Below are 26,054 nucleotides of genomic sequence, written 5' to 3'. Positions count from 1 at the left end.
GAACTGACTAATCTAGTATTTTATTGCTCTGAATCACTGACAGGGAATGACACTATACATGCTCACATGCTGTCATCCTTCATTTGATGAATACCAACAAAACATAAAAAGTGCTGACATAATAAAACTGTAATTTATAGGCCTCTCAATTGGTAGTTTCCTTTAAGCAGTGTTGTGACAAAACAGTATAAACCATATTTCTTAGTTTTTTTCAGTACATAACTATACATGATTCCTCCCTCCCCCAGCCCCATTGATTTCAAATGCATTTGAGTTGTCACAAGAAAGCTTGGATAGATCATCAGAACTGAAGTATGGAGATGGGAAGGTTATTTTTTAGTACAACCTGAAAATATACCGGGTATATTTTACAGTTTTCTACATAACAGTTATGTAGATTTTGAAAATGATTTCTTTGGTTTGTTTTTCATTTTTGTAGGTCTTTTCAGTTTTGTTTTTTTTCCCTATCTTTCTAGATTGTTTTTCCTTTCGATTGTAAGAATGACACTGAAATGTTTTCCTTTGCATCAAATGACAGGTTGCTCTTCAACAGCTTCTGCAATGTGGAGAGGTTTTGTTTGTTTGTCTGTTTTATGTTTTTTTTTTTTTATTATTTTCATTGACACGAAATATATAAAAACACTCACATCAAAGAGGTTTTTGTGGAGCAAAGTTCTGATGTTAAATGTCTTTTGTAAATGTTTTTACACTAAAAATATGTTCCTAAATGTACCCAACCTCACACATATAAAATGTTATGCTAATCATACATTTAGATACAGATATCTTTATTTACATAAAGGCAGACATGGTTTAAATAGAAAAAAAAAAAAAGTATTTTTATTATGGGGTGTTAAAGTATGGCAAATAATAGTAAAGACTTCACTGATATTTCCAGAGGAAATCCTAATTCATTTGGAAAAATACCAACAAGATGCTAAAAGAGACTGACGAAAGATAATTACAGTTGCTTCATAGTTAAATTTTCAGCTGTGCACTGAATAATAGAAAGATTTTTTTTCTTTTTTATTTATCATTCCTTCTCACTGAAGACCTAAACTTGAAAGATTCATTAATGTTTTCTATAATTATATGTGCTTCCAATAAAAATTTGTTTTTACTTGATATAATTACCATTTGCATGTAGTAATTGAAATAAATTTGCTTATGTAAATCAGAACACTTCTTAGCATATAAGCTACTTTTAATAGCCATGTAATTTTATGAAGTTCTTTATTCCTTTAAACCAGATCTTGTTTTCTAATTTGCATACGCCTAACATGCAAATTACTCATATTGCCCATATCTCACTAATGTTTTACTTATTTTTAATTGCTAAACTTCTTTTCACGTACTTTGAATGGGAGAGTTACACAGTCTTTCACACTTCTGGCAAATGGGATTTTATTTTATGAGCCGTTACATGACAGAGAGTCCTCCATTGAATCATTATTTGAAAATCAGATGCTATAGCAAACCCTGTGCTGCTCCTTTCCTTCAAGAAAGTTCATGCAGTAGCAGAGACGACGAATTTAGGCATACACCACACATTCTCTCACTCCAGTAGTCCTTTTAATTACACAAAGGAATATTTTATAAAGAAGAAAAGTTGACTCTTTGTCTGCTATGTCTTCCACAGCCACCTGGCCATACACTAAAACTGATGCAGTCCACTGCTGTTGTTCTGTTTTCTTTTTAGAGTATCTAGTGATGCCAATACAGCGACCCAGCATAGTTGTTCTTAGATGAAATTTGTTGCTTACCAGTGCTGTGGGAGGTGAATCTGGGAGGTGAACCTTTGCTCTAGAGGAACTTTGAACATTTCACGATTATCAGTCCCTTGCTAATTCTTTCTTACTCAATTCTATTTTTTATGGTCTTGTTTGACATTTTTGGCAGCTCTGTTAATTAAGCAGAAGTTATCCCTGATTAATGTACTGTAAGCTGCTTCTGAAGTGCTATAAATAATGTGGTGATTAATTGGTGTATCCAAATGCAGTTATCCCTTAGCATACTTCACAGATGGATTGTTTTGGTGATGTCCCATTCTCATATGTATTACAGACATTGATTGCAGAAAAACTTATTGCTCCATTTTTCTGTTTTCTTCCAAATAATTCATTTCTTTTGATCATTAGGGCAATTGGTATAGAGAAGCCATTTTGAAGGTGCAAGCATAATATTCCTGCAGATTCTACATAAGACCAGGCACTGCAGTTGAAAAAGAATAGCACAGAATGTTTCAGCTATGGAATTTTCAAATTTTAATGCCTGAACTTTGTTCAGTTATGAATTTACTAACCATGCACAAAGCAAATACACTCCCTGGAGGATAAGGAAAATATTTCAGTATCAGTTGGCAAAACAACTGTGGTTTTCAAGTTTTTCTTGCCAACAAGGCATACAATATGCAGATAGAGATGTGATTTTTTAAAAGTTGGTAGCATCCAATTTGTGTCAGAGAAAAGGCTGAGAATAATGAACTGAAAGCTTATATTAGTACTTCTGAATGAATCATCTTTATTGTTTATTTGAGATTCTGATTTTAAACATATTAACTGGAAGGAGACTAGTAGTGTAAAAAATCAGCAAAGGTTTTCAGAGTTTGTCCCTTTCAGGAAAGGAATTCTCTGTAGCACAACAGAACTGTTTTACTTGATTTCAGATTTAGTTAACTATTTTGGTTCTATTAACATTGAAAGAAAGCCAATTATCTCACCCCACACCTGCAAATAGAGTATTTTAAATTGTGTGTGTGTATACACACGCATGCACGAAGAAAACTGTGAGAAAGGGATGGCACTTGGCAATATAGAAAGACAGAACCCTGGCTTGAAATCAAAGATTAAAAGAATAGTTGGATATTTTCATGCAGATACGTTATTAGAGTAACCTGCTACAATGACTTCTGTACAATGGTGGACACTTTATTGGTCGTGGTTTTGTATTGGCCGTGAAGGCCTGTCTGTTTGCTTCATAGTCCAGTGGATCTGACTCTGGCTGTGTCTCAAGGACTGGAGCACTGAAACAATGTGGTTCAGAAATTCTGGACTGCTACTCTCTCTGAGATGTGGTGTTTGTCCAGATGGGATCTCACTGAAAGACAAGTCTATGTGTTTATTACAGAGGAGGGGGTAGGGATGACTGACATTTATAGGAAAATTCTAATCTTCAGCTGACTTTAGTGAGTTAATTAGTTGTCTTGATTCTAACACAAACACAGTGTTCAACTCTCTCAACAAAACAATAGTGGCCTCTCCTTAAGACTGTTGCTATTCAGTCATAAAGACGATTGTGTCTGAACTGGGAGACTGTCTGCACAGTACAAATTCATAACATAATTTTCTGTTTGCACTAAGAGGCAATAATGTATTTCTGTAATTTTCCTGGGTAATTCAGAGTGTAGAGGAAAATGAACTGTTAATGTGTCCTTTTTTTTTTTTTTTTTTTAAATAAGTGGTGATGTTTCTTTTCTTTACTGTCTTGGTATTGTGTTTGTATTGATGTGCAAAATGCATTATTTGATAACAAAGAAGTTAAATCTTTCTGCATTTGCAAGCACCAAAAAAAAAAAAAAAAAAAGGTAACATAGAAAGCTTGGGTATCATCAGTTTAATGATTTGTAGAAAAGTTCAGTTGTCGTGGCATTTGAAATAGCCCTAATTATTATTGATATTTCTATCTGATCTATTCTTGTCTTTAGCCTAATTATGTTAACATGCTTTTTGTTTGACAGTGTATGCTGACGGATAAACTAATTCCCATTGAAGTCAGTGGGAGCTGGAAAAGATCCCAGTCCTGCAAGGATTTACATATCATGCTCACATTCAAGTATGTGAGAAGCTCTGGTATCTACAGGGAAATATGCACACTTGTAGCAAATGATGCACATATGTAAGTCTTTACAGAATGGGAATTTAGGACACTTCCTTGTTCTTGACAGTCTTTGTTCTGATCTCAACTTTTTACTTCTTTCTCTATGTTTGAGAAACCACACCATATTGCTCCAAAAGGCTTTCCCACCCATTTGAATTGGTATAGTAGATGCATAATTATGTAGGAAAAGAAGATAAAAATAAAATACTCCATCACGTATTTCCTGAATTAATGCCACAAATGTACAGCTCTTTTTACATGGCCTGTATTTAAAAGCGCTCTCATACAATATTTATTATATGTTTATAGTGGACTAATGTACTTCTGCTCATAAAGTACAAGAAGATAGTGCTGAGAGCACTATGAATAAAGTATTAAAAAAAATAACCTGTATATTAGGGCATATTTACTTATAAAATTTCTTAGGCCTCAGAAATATCTTTGCGTTCTTTTTACATGCACAGTTTAGATCAGTAATTATGAAAACATCAAGCATAGCAAACACTCGAACTGCAAACAGTGCTAATAAGAAGGGCAGTATATTTGCAAACAGATATTGCTCTCAACCAAAAAATCTTCCTGTCTTCACAGACACACTGTTCATTCTAATAGGAGTTAAAAATAAAATAAAATAAAATAAAACAAACAAAACAGTTTAATAGGAGTTTAAATGACTAACATTTTTCAACAGTCTGTTACTTTAGAACATTTTTCCAATTAGTGCTCTCCTTGGTACAAGAAGACAAAATGCTGTTGATACATCAGCAACATAAGAAAGCAGAGAAAAATCCTAAATCTTATGGAAAGTGCTTCTCTTCCCTTCCCATGAGAGATATATTGTTAGATATATCCTAGAAGTAAACCATAGAAGTTGAAGTCTAAAATCACTTCAGTCTTTTCTCCAGCTCCGGTTCTCACAAATGACGTCATGTGCTACCAAAAGTTTGAGAGAACTGAAATGTGAAAAACTTATTGAAAAGATGCCTTTTGGCTGAGGACAAAGCCCTGAGAACAATTACTAAACTAAGGGTATAGTGTCAGATTCAGTGGGTAGGGAGATAACAGAATAACTATGAAGAATGACTTAGTGATTTGTAAGACAGGATCAAGGAGAAAAGGGCATGTGAGGATTTGCGATGCATTATATATAATTTCTGTACTGAAACGTACAAAAAGAAATGATGTGAATGCAGCTGATAGCTGCTAACTGTGAAATAACTTAGGTATGGCTAAATGTGTGAGGAGAGAAAAACACTTCAGAGTGGAAGTCTGGTGATCCTTGAAGAAAAAAGTTGGTGGTGCATAATGCGAATACAATTAAGAAATGAATAATATTATACCACTGCAGGAGGCAGACTATATTTGAAAAGAACTTCTCTTGTGGTGAGCTACACGTTAGCAAGAGGTATGGTTTCACTACACCTGTTATTGGACATTATCGGTGTAATCATAAAGAAGGTAACGTTTTGAAGCTGTTCAGTTAGAGTTGCCAAATATTGATCTCTGTCTCAAGAAGTATGCACTATAAGAAATACAAGAAGCTGATTTTTTTACTTTTTTTTTTTTAATTAATCTAGTATTTGATGATCTCAGCTTTGCTATTCTATGTTGTTTTCCACCTTTATGCTTCATTTCCTCATAAGAACACAATCCAAATCCTCCATTTGAGTGAATCCTGTTCTTTCCCTATATTGACATAATTGTATAAAATAATTAGGTTGTCTGCTGCCATCATTCCCCATCCTGGGGAATCAGAAATACAAGTCTATTAAGCTTTTTAATTATCTGTTAAAAAATGTAGTTCTTTTAAGTGAAGTGACGTAGTACCCTTTAAACTGTAGCATATGCTTTCCTAAGAGTTAGGGTAGAACACATTTTTCTTTGCCAAGTGACCTAATTTATGATTTAAGATGCAGTAGATATACTGTCAAATATCAATATATTTTTTTAAATTGTCATCCAGAAAGAAGTGTTATATACTCACCTTTCAGAAGTTTAGAATTCAAGGTCAGGTTAATTTTAAAATACAGTTTGGAAGTAAAGTTTTATTGAAACAGCTTTTATAAAGGTGACAACTTTTACAGTGGCCTTTTTTAATTGAAAGAATGTAAATTACACATTTCTGAGGGCATAAAAATTATGACCAAACTGCATTTCCTGGAATAAGGACACGTAGTTTCTCTTGCAGATGGAAATTTATATTTTGTAGCACACTGTCATAGAGTCAGTAAAACTCGATTTCTAGTCATATTTAACACTTGATTTTGGACAGCTTTTTCTACCTAATGGGCTGGTTAGTACAGCCTATAAGAAAACTAAAATCCAATGGAAATTAATAAGATATGTATTCTATTTTGGTTGAAGAAGTTTACTTTCTATAGTCAGCTAAGAAAATAGACTAAAATTGGAATAAAATGTGTTTATTAAAGTACACATTTAACCTGTTTAAAGAAGGTTAAGTTCTGCATCTTATTTTTACTTTTGGATAAACCACTCCCTCACTACCCAAACATTCCCTGGGTATGAAATGAAGAAGCAAATCATAATCACCTGCCTTAGTTTAAATTTCAAGTAGCTAACTTGAATCATTGAGTTGTTCTTTTGAGGTAAGTAGGATTATATGCTTAAGATTAATCATTCAGTTATGTACCTTGTAATGGAATGATTTTAATTTGCAAGAACACTGAAGTCTTCTGACTATATATTAAAAAAAAAAAAGTTCGTAGACAAAGTTCATATCCATTATGTCTGTCTGTCATGTAAGTATGAAGAAATTTACCAGAAGTGCGCTACTGGTTAACATTTTCAAACAGAAATTTCAAACAGAAAGATTTCAACAGAAGTACTGTTGTGAAGCTATACAACTAGTGATGCAAAAGAATTTTGAAGGCTTCCTCCAAACCTTCCTGCCTGTTTGGTGCTCTGCCTAGGACAGACTAAGATGCAATATCACAATATATTAATCTGTATATAAAAAAAATAATAATAAATCAGACCTACCACTACAACAACTGATTTATAATTATCTGATTAATAGGTGTAGATAGGTATTGTAGACAGAAGTCAGTTAAATTTGGAAGTTGAATGCTTATTTGCCATAGACAGCACTGCTTCTGGGCCCCTGCAAGGCTTCAGCCGGGCTGTAGCAATATTGGCTATTTCTCCAGAAGAAAGGGATATATATTTATATATATTTTTTTTAACCAAACCAAAACAACAACAGATTATATTTTGCAAACACTAACTACCTACAGTTATGAATTCAACAAAATTGTTATTTCCTGAACTAACTTAATTCCAAAGTAATCAGCAATAAGTGGGTTATTGTTAGCTCTAGAAATGTTGGTTTTTTTTTCCACTGAAAGTACCAAATGTACTGACTGAAACATAATAAGATTCAAAAACTTTTACCTTAAAATTACTATAGTTACCAAAATAATAAAATTCTATTTAATATCCCAAGTGCTCTACAAAATTAAGAGTTAGAGCCTGTCTTTTCTTCTCTGAATGGTACTTAAGGTGGTAGGTAGTGAAGGGAGGTAGTGAGTTGTCTTTTCCCAGCTTTGGGGAGACGACAGAAGTAGTTTCTGTGCTCAGAGTACAGCAAGGCATGGGTCAGGGTACTGGTGGATTTCACAGCCTTATGTGAGAAGAGCTGAAAGATAATGGAAAACAAGAAGATGCTTTTGGCCAGATGCATGGGTTGCAATAGAAGAAGCATGTGCAAAATGTGTCGGCATTCCAAAATGTGTGTAAAGGTGTTAATGTTCTCCTATGAACATCAATAAGCTCTAGCATGTTTAGTTCTAGACAGAAGACAAAAGAGAAAATACTTCTGTTTTAATCATCATTTTATGACTGAAGGCAAAGAAATGAGACCCAACTTTTTTTTTTTTTTACTTTTTTTTTTTTTGGTGAAATTGTGCAATAGATTAATGCCTTAATTTCCCATACTGGGATATGAAAATGTTTTTATTACTATGAAAAAGTAATCTTATACAATAAACCAAGGTTTCAGTGATCACTTTCTCTGTGATGCAAAGTATAAACAACATAAATTTTATATGCATATTTTTATATGTAAATTCTTAGTCTTATGCTGATCAGAATTCATCTCCATTGTGTTTCAAGTTAATATATACATTAAATATAATTCTGTTACACATTTCTAGATGTATTTACATATAGGTTGTTTATAACTTCAGTAGGGGAAGTGACTAATTATGAGAGAAAAGACATCTGGGAAGTAAGTTTATTTGCTTATTGTTATCAGTACACATAATTAATGTAAAGCATTGCCATTCCTGTATTCTTTATTAAGAAGAAAATATTTTAGCATAAGTGATTTCAAAACAACTGAAAGAAAATAGTTTTTTAAAGTTTATAGCTGAAACACTAAAACCATCTAGTGACAGTCCATCATGTGGGGCTGCTTTCGTGATTAAGACAACATGTTGGAGGCTGTATAAGAATTTTTTTTTCTAATTCTAATGAAGATATAAAATTGATGACTGAAACTTTTAATTCTTTCCACTTATGGTTTTCTACTCTTTTTTTTTTTTTTTTTTTTTTTTTTTTTTCTGAATTAGAAGTGAAAGTCCACAGTATAGGGCAAAAAAGTAACTGAAACAAAAAACCAAAAACCAACCAACCAACCAACCAACCAAATCTTTTGAAAGGTTTTACATCTGTTGAAGCAAACATTCAGCCAGAATTTCTAGTACTTTTGCCACTATTGCGAAGTGGTGGTGAGTGATAAATAACAGGTCTGCTTAAATGATTGACGTTCTGGAATTATTTTGGCTGCAAGATCTGCTGTATCAGCAAAAAGAAAAAAAAATTAAAAAATGAACATTTCCCAGACAATATTTCATTAGCTTTGTGCTTCCATAAGTTATTCTTTGTGCGACTTAGATGCAGCCGCTAAATACATATGATATCCCTGATGCTTTGTAGGGTGGCCCAACTTATTTTAACTGTTTTCATGTGGTTTTAGTAGCTTATTTTCATCATCTTTCATTCAGTTGATCCGTTTATAGTTTTTTGTTTACAAATATATTAAAAAGGCATTGTTAGCATAATGAGGTAAATGTTGGTGATAGAGCAGTCCTTGAATCTTTTATTTATTTATTTTTTTTCCCCATCTGGACCAAGATAGACCCTTGCTAGGAATTTAATCATAGTTTAAAAAGCCTAAACACCCATTTCAGAAGCAAAATTACCTCGATACTATTACAATAATTTCATTCAGGAAACAGATCATCTAGTCAGAAAAAATGTCATAACTTGGGAAGAACAGAATGTACTTAAGATGTTGAAATCCTCATAAATAAGCTGATTCTTAGACAGAAGATAGCAGAATGAGATCTGTGATGATCATACATTAATAATAAAGAGTAAACAGATGTTCTCCAAAATGGATTTCACGTGAAATGTTGGCTTTGTTTAAGGAAAGAAAACAGAGTCAGATCTTCATCTAATATGAATTGTTATAGCTCCACAGAGAACAGTAATATAGATGCTGAAAAATAATTTTATATCCATAGAGGTATACTGAACATACAGCAGAATAGCAATAGAGTTTCATGGTCAAAATATAACATTATTTAATACAACCAGACTTATTTTTATGCAATAAAATTGTGAAGTATTTATGTGCATTTTTATTATTTACTGTACAATTGCCTTTTTTTTAATTAAAAATTTATTTTTATATAGGTAGAAAAGAGCTGGGCAGTTCATTCTGAAGTCAAGACTATTTGGTTTCTTCAAAGTAATTGTTTAGCATTTGGCACAGACTTGTTTTCACTTATTCTCTTTTTGATTTTTTCCTGACTGTAATATCTAAAGCTCACATACTGTGTCCTGTGGGCAATCCTTTCCATTCTAGTAGTAAGAAACAACTTGTGAGTCCTTGGTGTTAGCCCTGGTTAAGGAAAATTTGAATTTGTTAATGGTATGTTTTGACTGAAAATTTATATTTTCCCCACTTTTAAGCTTTTGCTGCTATAATCATTTCCTCTATATACAGGAAAAAAAAAAAAAAAAGAAAAAAACTTGGTAAACTGTGATAAGTTTTGTGTTTGGGAGAGAGTGTAGCTTATGAACTTACAGCCTTTAAATCATATAAATATTACAGAGGATTTTGAAAGTAGCCTTCTTAAACTTGGAGTGGGGGACAGCATAATATATGTATTGGAGGGCAGTGTGTATTTCTGTCTGCTCTTCTGACACACCCTTGAGTTTAGGAATGAAATGGCGTTAGAGCATTATACTTTGGGTAATAATAAATGTCTCAGGAGCAGAAGCAAAACAGTAGCTTGCTGTGGCTTTATTATGAATTACAATATAATTTTAAACAGTATTATAATATAATTTATAAATAGTATTATATATAATTTTAAACAGTATTTAAGTAAAGGTGTTAGTAAAGTTAAGTAAAGGTGTTAGTTATTTAAGTAAAGGTTATATGAGATGTGCTGTCACTGAAATCAATATTCCCCGAGTTGCTACTTTCAGTGCAAGCACAGACTTGTAAGTAGAGTTAAATGAGAGATATGTGTGAGAGAGAAAGGAAGGAAGAGAAACAAATCAACAAAGCTAACAATAGAGGAAAAAAAAAAATACAAGATGTCTGTGGTAATAGTTTTAAAAGTAGTCTCTATAATAGAGATGCTGGAGTTATTCTGTATGCTTTGGGGATGAATTCTGAGGCTAAACCAGCTGTAGACCACTTGTTGCAGCTTCTTCTCCCTTTCTGTTTATATGTCAAGTTGGGTAATATGTTTTATTTCCTACTAACATGCACAAACCTGTATCTTGTATCTGTAGGCACCAAGTTCATTTTTAGCTTGCTTCTCTGTCACCTGCTCTACATCTTGCCTAAAGCTCATGGAAGGAATATAATCTAAATGATTTTCCTTTTCTAAGGGCAAGACTTCTGTCTACCAGCCTACCAGCTCTTGATTGAAAGGCAGACGCGGCCACTTGTTCTGCTTGTGACTCATGTATCCCAATGTGTAAATAATGAGCTACTACGAAAGAAGTGCACCCTCACTGTGACACATGTAGTAGTGCACCCACTTCCTGATGGCTGGTTGCACTCCCCATCCATAGAAGACCCATTGTAAGCATTCTCTTCCATTATATACACTTCAACACACAGTGTTAAACCCTTTGGCTCCTTAACAGAGAATGTCTATGTCTACATTTCTAGCAGTGTCAGTGCTAAATAAACCATGCTGTCTTTATCTTCAAAATGTTTTGAATTGCTCTGTATCACTAGTAACTGCACTGTGCATCCAAACGTGTTGAGTTTTTTGAGGATACTGTAATTGGATTAGCAAAATTCAGGCATGATTGTAATTCAGGTTACTAAACAGTTCATGATGCTCTTGATAACAACTTTGAGGAAAAGTCGTTTTGTTGTATTATTATTGTTATTATTATTATTAATTTTATTTTATGAAGGATAAAAACTGACTCTGCTTTGAGCAGGAGGATGGGCCAATTGACCTGCTGAGATCCCCTTTAACCCTCATTATTCTAAGAAAAGTGACTACTATACATTTCCAGATTCCATGGGCAGATCTTCAGCTGTCATGAATCAGAAGACTTCCTTTAGAAACAATAAGCTCAGGTCACTTCACACAGCCTGAATATTTATCTTTATTTTTTTAAACTAGCAAATTTTAATTGTCATATTCATCCTTATTTATATCCTTATTTATATGCTTTCACCCAGGGTCTAAAATTGTGCTATAAATATTATATTTTCACCTCACAATTCTTTGCAATATTATGAAGTACTGTAGATTCTGGTCATAAAAAATCTGTTACACAGCTAGCAAAAAAGATCCAGGAGTCCTAAACCTTAATTTCCAGCTATAATCAGCAGAATTGCTGTGCATCAGGATATGTACACTTTTCACAGCACTCTGTATAAATAATCACCTTTATTCCAAATTTGTATTACAGGTATACTGATTAAAAAAAAAAAAAAAAAGCCTTCATGCCACAGACACAGCAACTTTTCCATATACAACAATTATATAACTCTGTCATGCACTATGATGTTCAGTACAGTGTTTCATCTCACGCAACATTGGCACATATGAAAGCTCTGAGAGAATCACAGAATTGTAGGGGTTGGAAGGGACCTCAAGAGATCATCGGGTCCAACCCCCCTGCCAAAGCAGGTTCCCTAGAGCAGGCTGCCCAGGTAGGCATCCATGTGGGCCTTGAATATCTCCAGAGAAGAAGACTCCACAACCTCCCTGGGCAACCTGTTCCAGTGCTCCGTCACCCTCACTGTGAAGAAGTTCTTTCGCATGTTGGTGCCGAACTTCCTGTGCTCCATTTTGTGGCCATTGCCCCTTGTCCTGTTCCCATAGACCACTGAAAAGAGGTTGGCCAAATCCCTCTGTCTCCCACACTTAAGGTATTTGTAAACATTGATAAGATCCCCTCTCAGTCTTCTCTTCTCAAGGCTGAACAGATCCAGGTCTCTCAGCTTTTCCTCACAGGCGAGATGCTCCAGGCCCCGTATCATCTTTGTGGCCTTCCGCTGGACTCTTTCCAGGAGATCCCTGTATTTTTTTTTGTGCTGGGGAGCCCAGAACTGGAGACAGTACTCCAGGTAAGGCCTGATCAGGGCAGAGTAGAGAGGGAGGATCACCTCCCTTGACCTGCTGGCCACGCTCCTTTTAATGCACGCCAGGATCCCATTGGCCTTCTTGACCACCAGGGTACACTGCTGGCTTGTGGCCAACCTGTCATCCGCTAGGACCCCCAGGTCCTTCTCCTCAGAGCTCCTCTTCAGCAGGTCATCCCCCAGCCTGTACTGATACATGCGGTTGTTCCTTCCCAGGTGCAGGACTCTACACTTGCTCTTGTTAAACCTCATTTGGTTTCTTCATGCCCAGCTCTCCAGCCTGTCTAGGTCTCACTGAATAGCAGCACATTGGTATGTTGGCCACTCCTCCTAGCTTTGTATCATCAGTGTACTTGCTGAGGGCAGACACTATTCCCTCAACAAGGTTGTCGATGAAGATGTTGAACAAGACTGGACCCAGCACCGACCCCTGGGGAACACCACTATTCACAGGTCTCCAACCGGACTCTGTGCCGCCAATCACCACCCTCTGAGCTCGGCCAGTCAGCCAGTTCTCAACCCACCACACTGTCCACTCCTCTATCCCACACTTTCTTAGCTTTGCTAGCAGAATGTTATCAGGACACCCTCCTCGTTCAGCAGGAGACCCACATTATCCCTAGTCTTCCTTTTACTGTTTACATACTTAAAAACCCCTTCTTATTATCCTTTATCTCCTTTGCCAACTTCATCTCCAGATGGGCTTTAGCCTTCCTTGTCGCATCCCTGCAGGCCCTGACAACACTCCTATACTCCTCCCAAGGGGACAGGCCCTTTTCACACATTCCATAGACCTTCCTCTTCCTTTTGATCTTGTCAATGAGCTCCTTGCTCATCCACACAGGTTTCCTGCCCCCCTTCCCCAGTTTCCTACTCTTAGGGATGCACCGATCCTGGGCTTGGAGAAAGTGCTGTTTAAATCATAGAATCATAGAATATCCTGAGTTGGAAGGGACCCGTAAGGATCACTGAGTCCAACTCCTGGCTCCACACAGATCTACACAAAATTCAGACCATATGACTAAGAGCGCAGTCCAAACGCTTCTTAAACTCTGACAGGCTTGGTGCCGTGACTACGTCCCTGGGGAGCCTGTTCCATTTTGCGACAACCCTCTCAGTGAAGAGCCTCTTCCTGATATCCAACCTGAACCTCCCCTGTCGCAGCTTGACACCATTCCTGCAGGTCTTATCACTGGTCACTAAAGAGAATAGATCGGCGCCTGCCCCTCCACTCCCCCTCATGAGGAAGATGTAGGCCGCGATGAGGTCTCCCCTCAGCCTCCTCTTTTCCAAGCCTAGTGACCTCATCCGCTCCTCATACGTCTTCCCCTCTAGGCCCTTCACCATATTTAATGTTGCCCAGCTCTCACAAGCACCCTTGCCTTCTAGCAATCTAGCCCATGAGATACCCCCAAGTAGGTCCTGGAAGAGGTCAAAGTTAGCTCTCCGAAAGTCCAGGGTAGCAATCCTACTTTTTGCCTTACTTCATCCACTCCAGATCTTCAACTCCACCATTTCATGATCGCTGCATCCCAAGCTGCCCCCAACCGTCATGTCCCTAACAAGCCCATCCCTGTTGGTAAGAACAAGGTCCAGAAGCACCCCCCGCTTTGTCGGCTCCTCCACCACCTGCGTCAGAAAATTATCTTCAACACATTGTAGGAACTGTTTGGACTATGCGTGCCTGGCCAAGTTGCTCACCCAACAGATCTCTGGATAATTAAAGTCCCCCATGAAAACCAGCATCTGGGATCATGAGGCAACTTTCAGCTGCCTGTAGAAGGCCTCATCAACCACCTCCACCTGATCTGGTGACCTGTAGTAAACCCCCACAACAGTGTCACCCATACCAGCCCACCCCCTAATCCTCACCCACAAGCTCTCCACTTGTTCTTCACCTCCCCCCAGGTGGAGCTGGGTACATTCTAATTTCTCTATCACATAAAGGGCAACTCCTTCTCCTCAGTTCTAGTCATGTAGATTGTGCCATTGTGTTTGCAATTAGATCATGGCCTTGCAATTGTACACAGATCTTCAGCTCATCCTCTTTATTTCCCATGCTTTGCACATTGGTATGCAGGTACTTTAGGGAAGCAGCAGGCACAGTTACCTCTAGATGGACACAAGAAGATTCTGGATTGGGTATCAGGAACGTTACTTTCTGTGAGGAGTGGAGGATATACGCAATAGAAAGGTAAAGACATATTCCTTACATTCTGCTAGTGCTAGTTTTGTATTTTCTGTCTCAAAATTGTCATTGCAGACCTAGAAAGAACCTTTGATGTTCAAGAGACACAATGTGTCATAAGAACAGCCTGAGGAAGGAGATGCAAAGGAGGAAGGATCTTTCTCTGTTTGCTCTTTGCATTCATTGCTATCTTTGTCTTGTTCTACTCACTAGCAAAAGTTATGGTTAAAATATGGTTAAGATAGCATCAAGATGAAACAAAGCTTTTATGAGTCTAGCTGTCACCCCAAAGCAGTATCACCGCCTGCAAATTGCTATGAATTTTAGATAACCCTTGTATTGGAGTATCTTATTAGGAGCAGCTGAGTGATTCAGACAGCTTATATATTGCCTTATAACTACTCATAGTTCATCCTTAATTTTTACCCCTTTGAGTCTGAAAAAGTTACAGTAAATATTTACTAACTCTGGGAAATGGAATAGAGATTTTCTTATCTGCTAGTTGTTTATGAAGTGCACTTTCAGCTATTACTGTTGACTTTGACCAAGTCCACACTAAAGTGAATGATTCCCAAACCAAATGCAGGGTAGCCTTTGTCATCGTTAGTCCTACAGCAAAGTGAATACTATGGAGGGTCTTTTCTGCACCTCTGCATCCCTTCGTCATGAAGATTATTTCTGGTGTTTGTTTGGTTGTATTTTTTTTGTTGTTGGTTGCCTTTTTTGGGGGGGGGGGGGGGGGAAGGGAGCGGGGAGGAAGCTGGTATAGATCAATTAAAATAGTGTGAAAGTTGTCTTGCAGTCTGCCAAAGTTGTATTTTTATAGCAAGAGAAGAAGGGTAGGTGTTACGTGCTATGGAACTTTGTATAAAGGTATATGAGAGTGTTTGAAGGCCCAGAGCTTGCTGGGAAAGTGTTGGAAAAATTTTCCAGGTGGAGAGGGGTCAAATGTGATACAATACTGTTCATATTGCATACAGGGAATATTACTCGGGGGGGGGGGGGGGGGGGGGAGGGAAGGGGAGTCTTAGACTGAGCTGGTTGACTTTACTTGTAAAGACAGTTGGGAAGCAAGAAGAATTAGAAGACCATCACCCTGCAGCTCACTTCCATGATAACAAAGTCATGATTGATAACGTAAGCTTGGTAAATGTAGACTGGAAGAAAAAAATTAAAACTTGAAAAAAAAAAAGTTTTTCCAAGCTCTGTTGAACATATGTTAAAAACTTAAAGGAGGTAAACACACGGGATGGAAAAAGATGTCCTGTTCTACACAGTGTGATGAGGCTCATAAAAAGTCATGTACTTCTCAGGTGACATTAGAGAAGAGGGATTAGTAGGGGCTTTTCTTAACTCTATTTGCTAATATGGTCAAGTATGAAGCAGGAGAAAAAAATAAAGAAGAGAAATTGACAAAACTGTTTTCTTCCTATGTAAAGCATGAAGAATATTTCTGTGTCACACAGAACTATATAAAAAGTTAGTACTGACCCCTTTTTTCTGATTTGTCCAAAAAAAGATAAGTGGCAAACAATGACGTTTGTTTCTATTATGGGCAACTTAGCCTTTAATAGCCTACTTAAAACATTCAGATATTCAGTTCTTATTTAAAAGGAAATCCTGTGTTTTGCTAACAGAAAACATTAGCTTCTGTTTTTCTTATAAACTCTCTAAAAACACCCCTGCTTTAATTAAATCAATTTCCAGTAGCTTTTTGAAAGTATGTTGTTGGATCTTTTCACTCTGAGAAAAACAAAAAGCAGTAAAAAAAAAAGAATGGATTTTAAAGTTTTCCTCGCCTCTTGCTCACTAAAGCTAAAAGCCCCATGAGAATATGTAGCATACCATTGTTTCTTTGTTTTTCTATTTTGTTCTGTATTTTAGTACTTTGTAAAGACTAGTTAATAGTAATAGAAACTGTTCTCACTGTAATGAAATATGCTTTATATTTTAAAAATAGTTACAGATACTTTCCTTACAATAACATTTCTTGTAGTTCTAAATATTGTTTCATATCTCATATTGTCTGTTGAAGTATTGAAAAGTTAACTTTTACATGCATTTCTACTGTTTAAACGTTATTTTAATTTGTAGATTCTTTTCTCATCTTTGAGGGGAGGAGAAGGAAGAGAAACTTGAAAAACATCATTTCATAGGAGTAATAATATATATTTTTAAATATCATTTATTTTTCCTTCCTAGGGAATTAATTATCTCAGTTCCATTGAGAGTGCTTGTCGGCTTAAAGCTTTTAGTTTAACAGTCAAGTAATTAACAAGAGACTTAGATAGTATCATCTATGTTAACAGATTTATGATGAATGTTACTTAGTGTAAAATTACTTTGCGTTACTCCTGTCTGCATCACTGCTGCAGGAGTTCATGCACTTTACAATAAGAGAATATAAGGATGACTTTCTTGTAATAGAACAGAATAGTGTTTATAATAACTTGCAAATTGTCAATAATTGTTAAAATCACAGCAGCTGGGCTTTGTCTTCTACCTGATGGATTGCATGTGTTGGAAAGGTCTCTCTGAGGGCACCTCCCTGCTATAACTTATTTGTAACTCCTAGCTGAAAGCAAGAGATCAGCTAAAAAGCTGATGCTGTGATGTAAATAGGGAATGTGATGGAAATCATGCAAAGGGGATGCACCAGATTTTTACTGACTTCCTGTAAAATGATTTCTACCTTGCAGAAATAATAGATAAGGCTGCTTTGTAACAAGGCTTAGTGGTCTTGTGTGGTGATTTCTGTGAGGATGTTTTTTCTGCAGGTGCAGAAGAGGGGAAGGTGTAATGTCAATACATCTGAGTCAGCTCATTTATGAGTATTGTCACAACTTGGTTATGATAAGTGAATTTCATTCCCAAATGCTATTTTTTTTTTGTCTGAGAGATACCTTCTTTTGGTGAAGGCTGCAGAGGAAGGCAAGTCCTGGAGAGAAAAATAAATAATACGGGTACCTCTAGGCATCAGTGTAGTACATGAAACCCACTTTTTATCCAGTATAAGACCTTATGTTACCCATGTGTAAGTTTAGGTAAAAAGTTAGCCCTACTAAAAGTACTATTTTTTTGTCTACTATTGGAAAAAATGCCTGACTGTTTTACCTACTTAAAGATGCTCAGGTCTGAACCCAAAGTGCTTCTTGAAGTGCACATACCAATATCTGGCTCACTGATTTATTTGCTGCTGATCGTAAACTTACTATTCAATAATTTTGACTCTAGTTGTACCACTATTTGTGAAGACAAATTGAGACTCAGTGGGACAGTAGCTTTTGACATTATGCTGAGGGATATCACTCCATAATCTGTTTGACTGAAATACTGTGTATTGATTGAATTCAAGCACTTCAGTAAATGGCACAACTGGTATTTAAATTAATAGGAGTAGGGAGCCACTTTCACTAAAGATGTATTTGGTCTTGGCATGTTGGAATGGTATAAAAGCCAAGCTTATTTACTTTTTCCTCTGTCTTCCCTGTCTGTGCCAGAAATATTGTTCAGATGTCAGATTTGCCATTCGTGCCCCCACTACTACCTCTTTGCCTCAGCTGTGTACTATAGCATCACTACCTAGCTTACAGCTGAATTAAGTTTAAGTTCCTGTAGGAGCTTAAGTAGGAGTTTAAATCACTTAGTCATAGCTATTTTAGCTCAGGTGTTATGTTTTTGTTTTGTTTTTTAAATTGACATCAGGAAGGAATTTTGCTGTTTTGGTCTACATATTCAAATTGAGTCTATGCGGTGTAATTGCATTTCTTTTTCAAGGGCAAGAATATCTTTGTTCTTTGTATAAATCACTGTCACTCAAATGAGTTGGTTTGCTACTGCTTTCTACTCCTGGGTCCATGTTGCAAGTTTGTGAGTTAAAAGCTTCTGTCTGGATGTGGTCTTGTGTCTTGTACAGCCAGGTAGTGCAATATTAAGAACGTGCTTTGGAGTTCAAACCAATACCCATTCAGCCTATCTCTTCTGATTCATCAGATAGTGATTAGTTTCCTAAAGACATGAAAAGCAAAATGTAGCCCCCTTCCAATGGTATTCTTAAACAGTGTGATATAATACTTCCTTTTTTATTAAAGGGGATCAAAGAAACCAAGCAGACACTATTTACTATCAAATGCCTTTTCCTAGAACTCTTTGGTTAGCATATGACCTCTGCTTAATGATGCCTCTTGGTTAGAAAAAATGTTTGCCACAAGTCCAATTATCCTCTGTTACAATCTGTCCTCAGAAAGCACTTTGCTCAAACCGCCTCCTCAGCCTTTGCTTTATAGATATAACTTACAAAATACAGAAACTTGCCAGCAGAGTTCCAGTTGGAACTCCATGTTTTAAATAAGTCCCCTTTTAAGTACTGAAATGCCACGATGAGGTCACCCCCCTGGAGCCTTCTCTTTAGGCTGAACATCCCCAGCTCTCTCAGCCTTTCTTCATAGGAGAGGTGCTCCAGCCCTCTGATCATCTTCATTGCCCTCCTCTGGACTCACTCTAACAGCCCCATGTTCTTCTTGTGCTGGGGGCCCACACCTGGATGCAGCACTCCAGGTGGGGCCTCACAAGGGCAGAGCAGAGGGGGACAGTCACCTCCCTCCACCTGCTGGCCACTGCTTTGGTGGTGCAGCCCATGATGCAGTTGGCCTTCTGGGCTGCAAGCATGCACTGCTGGCTCATGTTGAGCTTTTTGTCTACCAGAACCCTCAAGTCCTTCTCTGCAGGGCTGCTCTCAGTGAGTTCTTTTGATTGCCCTGGCCCAGGTGCAGCACCTTGCACTTTGACTTGTGAGTCTCATTAGGCTCACATGGGCCCACTTCTCAAGCCTGTCCAGGTCCCTTTGGATGGCATCCCTTCTTTCTATTGTATCAACTGCGCCATTCAGCTTGCAGTAGAAATGATAATAACTTAGGGAGGTAAAAGAAAATACTCTGTTCTTGTGGCATCTTTCAGCTATTGCTCTTCAACCTCCTTTTAGTGTAAGGGTTCTGCCAGGTAAATGTTGTTTTTTGACTTCTAATGGGAATAGTGTTCGTGAAGGGGCAGAGAAGAGTTGTGTCCCCCATATCCACCACTGTAGTGGTTTAACCCAGCTGGCAGTTAAGAACCACTCAGCTGTTCACTCCCTTTCCCAACCTCCTCCCTCCCCTCCCTGTGGGATGGGGGAGAGAATTGAGGGAAAAAAAAAGGAGAAAAAAAAAGAAAGCGTGTGGATTGAGACAGACAGTTTATTAGGACAGAAAAGAAATTAAAGTAATAATGATAATAGTTCTACTAATAACAATGTGTACAAAAGAAGTGATAGACAATGCAATTGCTGACCACCTGCTGACTGATGCCAAGCCTATCCCCAAGCAGCCAGTGCCAACCCCCCCCCCCCCCCCCCCCATATAATTGTTCAGCATGATGCCACATGGTATGGATTCTCCCTTTGGCCAGTTGGGGTCAGCTGTCCTGGGTCTGTACCCTCCCAGCTCCTGCTGCACCCCAGCCTGTCTGCTGGAAGGACAGTGTGAGAAGCTGAAAAGTCCTTGGCTTAGTGTAAGCACTGCTCTGCAACAATTAAAACATCAGTGTGATATCAACATTATTCTCATCCTAAATCCCAAACATAGCACCATACCAGTTACTAGGAGGGAAATTATTCTAGCAAAAACCAGGACACCCACCCACCCACGGATGAGGAGATCCTTTCAGGTGATTTTGAAAAATGTTGGACTTCTGGGAAAAGTAGCAGTAAGTAGGTTGAAGGGATGCAAGACACGGACTCCTGATGGCTCTTGAACAGGAGACATTTATTGCCCTTTTTCACTACTACATATACTTTCCCCGTAGCCCCACGTGCTGTCCACGTGCCCGAATCTGCCATACAATTGGTTAGAGACCCTCAGACACATGCCTTGAGCCAGCCAGCAATTGGCCACTGCTCAAAGCTCATCTTTAACACTGTAGCCAATCTACTTTATCTCGACCTTGCTCAAGTTTTTGGTTCTACCGCTGTTTTCCTCATTATCTCTAATTCAGGGACATGTGAAACAGCACAAAGCTCCCTGCGAATTCCTTTCCCACAAGTAGGATATCTGAAGTCAGTAGGCATTCATTTATGCTTCTATGAACCTTACTGTTTTGTTTTCAGTGGTAAGTTACAGTGTAAAATATAGAACATACAGAATATTTTTTCTTAACTTGTAATTGAATGACTGAATGTATATGTCATAACGAATGTTAAAGCACTCAGGGGGAAAAAGTGATTTGGTACACTCTAGAAATAGTAACTAGCACTGACATGAACTAAAGTTTGAGAACTTGAGGTTTTTTTTAACTCAATAAGCTGTAAATATTAAAAAGAGGTGAAAACTAGTTTTAGTAAAAAAAAAAAAAATTCAAATTCACTTCCTGTATTTTTATTCCCATCTGCCAGGCACTAGAACAGGTTCTCTGGGGAAATGGTCATGGCACCAAGTCTGATAGAGTTCAAGCATCTTATTTTGAGTCTGTGATCCTTGTGGGTTTGTTTGAACTCAGGATATTCTATGGTCTGGTCCTTTTTGCATCCTACAAGGCAGAAGTCAGTTTGGGTTCAATGAGGGTATCAATGAAAATTATTTCTTATTTAGTTTATTTGCTGTTGTACTAGCCTTTCAAGGAAGGAGATGCATTTGTGTATTAGACTGTTTATTTTCTGAGAGTAACCAGGCTACATAGCATGAATTTAACCTAGTACTTGTAATTTCTGGTGACTAAATATTTTTATTCTTCATATGACATTAATGATGCTTTTTGCTAAATTGTCTGTTCAAGCTAAATAATGCTAGAGAAATGAGCAACTTTGTCCTATTTTAGTGGTAGCATAGTCACATACATTAGCTACAAAATCAGTTGTTCAGACATATGAAAAGACAGCTTTGTTAGCAGGACAAAGGTTATATGCACAATCACACAGAAAGGATTTTCTTGCTGTGTTATCTAGGAGCTTCTGTGTGTATCTTTGATTGCCTGATGTAGAGTCACTGAATAGCTCAGGTCAAAAGGGAGCTCAAGAGGTCTCTAGTCCAAGCTCCTGCTCAAAGCAGGGTCAACAGTGAATTCAGACCATGTTGTCCAAAGCCCAGAAAGTCTCTGAGGACAGACCCTCCACAACCTCTCCAGATAGCCTGTTCTGATACTTTATTATCCTCAAAATGAAAGCCTTTTTTATCCCCTATTATCCAGGTGGAGCCACCTCTGTTTCAGCTTGTGGCTGTTATCTCTCATCCTCCCACTGTGCACCACCTTGAATAACCTGGCTCACTTTTTTTTTTTCCAATAGTTGGCATGTAAGTACTGGGGGTATGCTGCTAAGCCCCCTGGAACCTTCTCTCCAAGTTCAAATAAGTCTTGTTTTTTCCAGCCCAAACTATCTTGGTGGTCTTTCCAGGGTCCACTGCTTTAGCCAAACATCTACAAGGAGTCCTTGATCCTTCTCAGCAGAGCTCCTACCTAGAGATTTTGGCCCAGCAGTATGACTGGAAAGGGAACTCACAGACACAATTTTGCTTTTGCCCTCGCTGAATTTCCTGAAGTTCTTCATGCAATATTTATATAACAAACATGTATTGTATCAATACATTTTATTTTGTTATATACCTTCTTACAACTTATTACAACAAAAATATAGGAAGCTAGATCAAGAAAAGTTACAGAAAGTTATCCACTTCTATCTCCTTGAGGTGGGATTATGATGTTATTGTCTGATGATGCTGAGACATATTACATCCATTTTTTAAAAATGTCACACAGTATGCATTAAATGTGAATGCATATATATATATTTACAATACTACATATTAAGTGTTATCACTGAGGGTTAGAGAAACTATGGCTTAGCAGATAGGATATTCACGTGTAATTTATAAGACTTGGTCCTTGATGTGGGCCTGTTATCTGCCTTTAATAAAGATTTGCTTGTATTATTTCTTTTTTTACCCATCAAGAGTAGATAATGGCTTTAATTGAGATGAAAGAATGCACCATAAATCAGGACAAACTGAAATTTAGAAAATGAACAGAAAAAGTGGTAATTACCTTTTCTTGTTTGCACTGTGAGACACTGTTTCTTAGGCAATATTCAGAAAAGGTGTTTGCCAATGTGAATAAAAACTTCATTTCTTGTGCAGCCTGTGCTTTTTGGTCATTCATACTGAGTACCATTTCTAACTAGGTTCTATAAATGATACAGTTTTTCTCAAATTTCCAGTTGACTTCAGCAGTCATCAGGAAAACTAACTGAACTAACTGTTCTCTGTTTTTCTTTGGTTTATTTTTCTTCACTGCCTCAAAAATATCAGATGTCATATTATCCCTGTAGTGATTAATGTCCCTTCTACTACTAGTTTCCCTCCAGAAATATGTGACCATATTTAGGTAAAAGCAAGCCTAATGCGACTATCCTTATATGCTTGGAAATTTGTGTTACTGTGTATGACTACTCCTATAACTATTCCTGTTTGCTTTTCATCTCTTTCTATAAAATATAAACCTGGCACAGTGTGCTAGTGGCATCACAGATCTTTGAAAAGAAGAGTCTTAGTTGAGTCACAGTTTTGTTTATAGTGGTGGCGAAACTTATAAGAATACTCCTTCTGGAGTGGTTAGTTCATGCAGAACTCACTTGGCATGTTAGTCCAGGTATTATCCACTCAGCCAAGAGTTCCTCTGATGGAGAGAAGGATAATTTAGAAGGAAGATTTTGAATTGGATATGCCTGCCGTCCTTCAAAAGAAGGGGAGGGGAGGGAATATGTGAGGAAAACTGAATTGAGTTGATATTTGGTAGGTAGAAGGATCTAATTCTTCTTCATAACCAGCCATATTGACCTGGAGGCACTGATAATCACAGAACTACTCACTGCTAATATGTAGGACTCACTGAAGATAAGTGTCACTTACTCAGAAAATTAGTGCTATTCTTTTTTGAAAGATAAGTTCCCATCTGTAATGGCTGTAGTGTTTGGTTTTCTTGCTGTATCCTGGTTTCTGATTATTTGTTCCTACTTGACCTCAAGTTTTTTTATCCTTTATAATGCAATTTTAAACCCATTCAGGAGGAGGGGAGGTGCTTTCAAATGAGCTCATAAAGCATTATGCTTTAAATCAATTTTGATGTCAGGAGTAAATTCAGAAGCCTTAGACAGAGCTGACAATAGCCATCACCTGTAAGCCAGCATGTCTAAATTGACTTTCTTTGATTTATAGGTCAGTCTTTTTCTGAGAGCTTGATAGTGTTGAATAAGTGAGGAGGATGCGTTATTCACTCTGCAAGCACAGTATTGACTCAGCAGTATTGTCCTATTTACTCAGTGGGCAATTTCAGTTCATTAGCCATAGCAAGCTTGTATTCATGCTCTTCTTCCTAGTTAGATATTTTTGTACACTTACAAATTCAAAGGTCTATTTTTGTCAGATTGCAAAATGTGTGTAATTTATTAGCACTTCTGCCCCCCACTCGTTCTCTTCTGACTCTGTGGAATTATTATTATTTTTTAAGCATATAGTTCTTTTTTTCTTACCTCTTCAAGACCACAAATAGCAATATGCATTACAGCAACTGATCACTACTGAAATCAATTATATTTTATCTTACAATGGGGTGCAGGAAGGGAGAAAGGCTGTCTCTGTTGCATTCCAGCAGGTGGGAATTCAACATCTAGGGGGTGTAAAGCTAAAAATACTAATGCTTAGTACACTATTTTTTCCATGTTCCAGGAATTATCCCAATTTTGGGATGCATAAGTGATTGTTTACTTCTGCTTTGAACCAATTTCCAGTTTGTAGAAGAACTGACTGCTTTTTGAGACAAAACTGTCAAACCATGTCACTGTTAACAGTAGAAAAGGCTCACAGCAGCCAAATGACTGAAAACCACATCTGCCTTTTGAAGTCCAAGAAAGTACTTTGTGCCAAAGGTAAAAGAGCTGATTAACTCTCTTCTGTTATCGCTCATTTATGGTGATCAATAACATCTCTTTTCTTCCAGAAAGAAACAGCATTTCCCTAATGGAACATCTTAGTTTTGTGAACATCAAGATGGCGTTTGGTACTTTAGATGCATGAGGAAGTATGGGGAAGTGAACAAGGTACCCTAAGAAAAGGAGTATGCAAAAATCTGCTGCAAAGTTTGTAGGTTGTTAGTTGCGTAGGTTTTGATTTTTAAAATTACTTTTCAAAGGCCTAGTCCAGAAATGTGAAAATACAATGTTGTAAAGCATGGCATCTGAAGTCTATAGAATTTTTTCCTTGATTTCAAAGAACCATATGGATTCACAGAATGGATAGTTAATTACCTACAAAGGTCTTTCCAATCCAGTCTCCCTGCTCTGACCAGGGTCAGCTAGAGCAGGTTCCTCAGGGCCGTACCTAGTTGGGTTTTCAATATCTATAAGGGTGGAGACTCCACAACCTCTTTGCAGCCACTGTTCAACCACCCTCACAAGACTTATATTTTTATATATATGTGTGTGTGTGTGTGTGTGTTTCCTGATCATTAGAGAATCCCTCTAGTGTTTTCTTATGTTTAAATGTTTCCTATCTTAACTTGCACATATTGCCTTCTGTCCTTCTTCTGGGTACCTTTGAGATGAGTCTGGATCTGTTCCTTTAATTCCTTAATATCATACACGTTAATTAGACTCCCTCAAGGCCTGTTGTTGGACTGTGTCATTGTCTCCTGTACGGGGGAGAGCACTCACCCTTGCACTGGTCCCGGAACTCTGGATTTGTCTCCTCAGGGCAGAGCCAGAGGAGAAGGCCCACGTCCCTCAATCTGTTCGTAATACCTAATGCAGCCCAAGAGGCTGTCGGCCCTCTTCACTGCAATGGTCTGTTGCTGGCTTATGTTCATCTTGTGTCCACCAGGACTCACATGTTTTTTCCCCTGTGCTCTTACATGTTTCATGTGCTATTTTTGTACACTGTACTTGTACATCCATGTATTTCTGAATCAGGCAGAGAGCAGCAATGCAGTTAAGAGGCCCAAATCCATGCAGGAACTGGGGGTACTCAACCCTGCAGGGTGTACTTGAAAATTAGCATGATTGGGTCCTAGAAAAGGACAGGTATACCAAATAAAAATGCCTCAGTATCTTACCACTGGTAATTACTTATTTTTGTTTTTAAACTTAGGGGCAGATACTTTGAGAAAATTTCTATTTATGCCTAAGGTATCCTTGTGGTTCTCCTTCTAGCAATAGAGAGGTTAAGGGCAAAATTATTGTTTTTTAACCAGACTTTAACAGAGAAGTGATAATAGGAAGTGCATTTAAGCTATCACTATTAAAAATAAAAAATAATAAAAGTT

At 37.4% G+C, this 26,054-nt stretch overlaps 1 protein-coding gene across 3 annotated transcripts in view; it reads left to right on the top strand.

Moving 5' to 3' along the window:
• The window catches only part of GRID2 (glutamate ionotropic receptor delta type subunit 2), an 805,832-nt gene that overhangs the window by 114,464 nt on the left and 665,314 nt on the right, over nucleotides 1-26,054 (top strand). Inside the window, exon 1 of one of the 3 annotated variants that reach the window (XM_040555875.1) lies at nucleotides 14,506-14,723. The exons of the other annotated variants lie outside the window; for them this stretch is intronic. The gene's annotated coding sequence lies outside the window, so the exon portion shown is untranslated. Of the gene's footprint in view, nucleotides 1-14,505; nucleotides 14,724-26,054 lie in introns of those variants that run through there. 3 annotated transcript variants of the gene reach the window in all.

Source organism: Cygnus olor, chromosome 4 (assembly GCF_009769625.2).
Source record: "Cygnus olor isolate bCygOlo1 chromosome 4, bCygOlo1.pri.v2, whole genome shotgun sequence".
Classification (NCBI taxonomy): domain Eukaryota; kingdom Metazoa; phylum Chordata; class Aves; order Anseriformes; family Anatidae; genus Cygnus; species Cygnus olor.
The sequence above is the reverse complement of the archived record's forward strand: the minus strand, read 5'-3'. Positions and strand labels throughout refer to the sequence as shown.